Genomic DNA, 2,891 nt, shown 5'->3' with positions numbered 1-2,891 from the left:
TACCGCTAAAAAAAAAAAAAAAAAGTAAACCTTCTAAAGCATAGTTTAGTGGCGTTTATTCATTCACAACCATCGTCTCTATAGGGGTCTAAATTGCAGGAGGGATTTTTCTTTTTGGGTGCTGGGAATTGAATTCAAGGGTATTCTATCTCTAAGATACACCCCCGGGCCTATTTTATTTTATTTTTTTTTGGAACTGGGCCCCCCCCCCCAGGTCGTGGGATGGAACCCAGGGGAATTCCACCTTCTAGCTACACGCCCTGCCCTATTTTTTATTCTTTATTTTGAAACAGGGTCTCACTAAGTTGCAGAAGGCCTCACTAAGTAGCTGATGCTGTCAGTGAACTGCGATCCTCCTGATTCAGCCTCCCAAATGCTAGTGTGTGGTGTGTTCCCGGGGATTGAATCCAGGGCATTCTACCTCTGAGCTACACCCCCAATCCTATTTATTTATTTCTTTTTTTGTGGTACTGGGGTTCCTGGAAGCCCTTCTATCTCCGGGCTACACTCCCAGACCTATTTTTACATTTTTATTTGGAAACAGTGTCTCGACTGGCTTTGAACCTGCGTGATCCTCCTGTCTCTGCCTCCCAAGCGTGGGGATTACAAGCGTGCGCCACCACGCCCGGCCCCAGTCCTATTTTTTAATTTTCATCTACAAACAGGTAGATGAAAGTCTATTTGCTGAGACCGTCGTCCAACCTGTGATCCTCCTGTTTCAGCCTCTCAAGTACTAAGATGCAGGTGTGAGCCACCATGCCCAGCTTATGATGAAGTCTTTAAAAGCCCAAACTTACACATTGTTTTTACTTAAATTAAGAAAGCCATTGGCGCTTCCTATACAATTTAATTTCCACATATGTTAGTCCCCATAACTTATGGAAGCAAAGAAACTTCTAGACTTTTTCTCATTCTTATTAATGTGGGATAGGTCTTGGAGGCCCAAAGGTAAGGCAGCCCCAGCAGGGGCCATGTCTAGCCGTGACTTCACAAAGAGCTCTATAAGGACCTGGCCGTGGCTGGGCCTTTGTCCGTGTGTACAGGGAGCTATTGTGTGGTGACCTGTAGGACTGTGTCTTGGTGCTTGTGTGGTTTTGAATTCAGATTGGCTTTTTCTTCTGGATTTGGACCTCTGGATTTTGCATTTTGCCATTGGACCTTTGGATTTTGGACTTTGGCTTCGATTTTTGGACTTTGGATTTTGGAACATTAGGCTTTATCTTCAAGTTCTGGGGACTTAATGGCTGGTACAATACAGAGTTTTGAGGCAACACCAGGTGTTGCCACTCCCCGGGAGGATGCCCCCAAAGGCCAACATACAATCAAGGGGGAAATAAGCAAGGGCACCTTTCACCGAATCCACCTGGCCTGCCAAACCTCACTGGGACAGAGGTGCCTATTAAAATTATAGACAAATAAAGGCGTCAACTCCCTCTTCTTATGCCAGAGGTGGAGATAATGAGGACAGTGGACCATCAACACATGGTCCAGCTTTTTGAGATTGTGGAGACACCGAACACAATATTTTTAGTCATGGAGTCCGTGAGTGGGGGTCAGCTGCCCATCGGCCTAAGGGAGGAGGAGGCCCAGCGGTTGTTCAGACAGATCCTGTGGGCAGTGCGCTATTTCCACCATGAAGGCATCATTCACAGGGACCAGAAGCCAGATAACATTCCTCTGAACCGTGAGGGGAATGGTAAGATAATCGATTTCGGGATAAGTCGTAATCACGGCTGGGCAGCAGCTCACATCTTTTCTTGGCACTCTCCAATTCTGTGCCCCTGAGTCCTGTGAGAACCTACCATATGGCCCTGAGGTGGACATCTGGGCCCTGGGCGTTCTTCTGTACCTATTGTTGACAAAGACTCTCCCCTTTAAAAGGAATACCTATGAGTGAAGGGTCCAAGAATCGCTCACCAACCCAAATATCGAAGGACTCACAAGAGATGTAAAAATGCAAGCGAGGTTTATTGTACTGAAGTAACTCTGTCCCGGCTAGCCAGGGGTCGAGACCAAGACATTATGGCCGAGGTTCGACCCCTCCCCACTCCACACTCTGAATTATATAACCCTAGGAGGGAGTGGTTACACACGAGGGAGTGGTTACACACACACGTCAGAGCTCGCCAAAAGTTCGAGCCCACCAACCTTAGAATACAACCAATCAGATACAAGGACAAACAAGTACATCCAATAATTTTAAAACATGCATCCACACACGTCAGAGCCTGCTCTGCCTTTCCCACCCACCTTGGCTGGGCCAGGCTTATCTCTGCACTGAAGAATCTGCCTGGAGAGCAGATTAGCCTGGCCTTGTTTGCTGAGCTAGCTCAGAGATATGGGGATGGGGTCCCATTTACAAAGACCTTGGCCGGCAAGCTGGAGATTAGAGGCTTTGACCTTGTGGGTCCCCTGCCCTTGTCCTTGAATCCTGCAACCTGGGCAGCTGGGCTTATGGATCTTGATTCTATTTCCAATCCTACCTTACTTCTATCTTAACTATATTTTAATACCTTATTTCTAATCCTAATATGGAAGAAGACTTCTCTAGTTAACTTCTCATACTGGGGGGGGAAAGCGCTTCTTCCAGCCTGCTTTCCGGCACCCCTACATGAGGAGCTGAAAGAGCAGATCATACTGGGAGGATATAGTGTGCCCACTCACCTTTCCACCAAGGCTCAGAATATCATCAGGCAGCTGCTCATACTAGACCAGGCCCAGAGACCAACAGCTGAAGAGATTCTAGGGCACCCATGGCTGGTCCAGGGCGAACACATACCACCTCCTCCCGAGCCTCTCCCCAAAGAGCCCAACGCCTTGATTTTAAGGGTCATGCGTTGCCTGGGGTATGACCTGTTGCAGTTGAAATGTGTTTGGTGTGTGAGGGGAGA

This window comes from Muscardinus avellanarius (assembly GCF_963383645.1).
Source record: "Muscardinus avellanarius genome assembly, chromosome: 22".
Lineage (NCBI taxonomy): Eukaryota > Metazoa > Chordata > Mammalia > Rodentia > Gliridae > Muscardinus > Muscardinus avellanarius.
Note: the sequence above shows the minus strand (reverse complement) of the source record.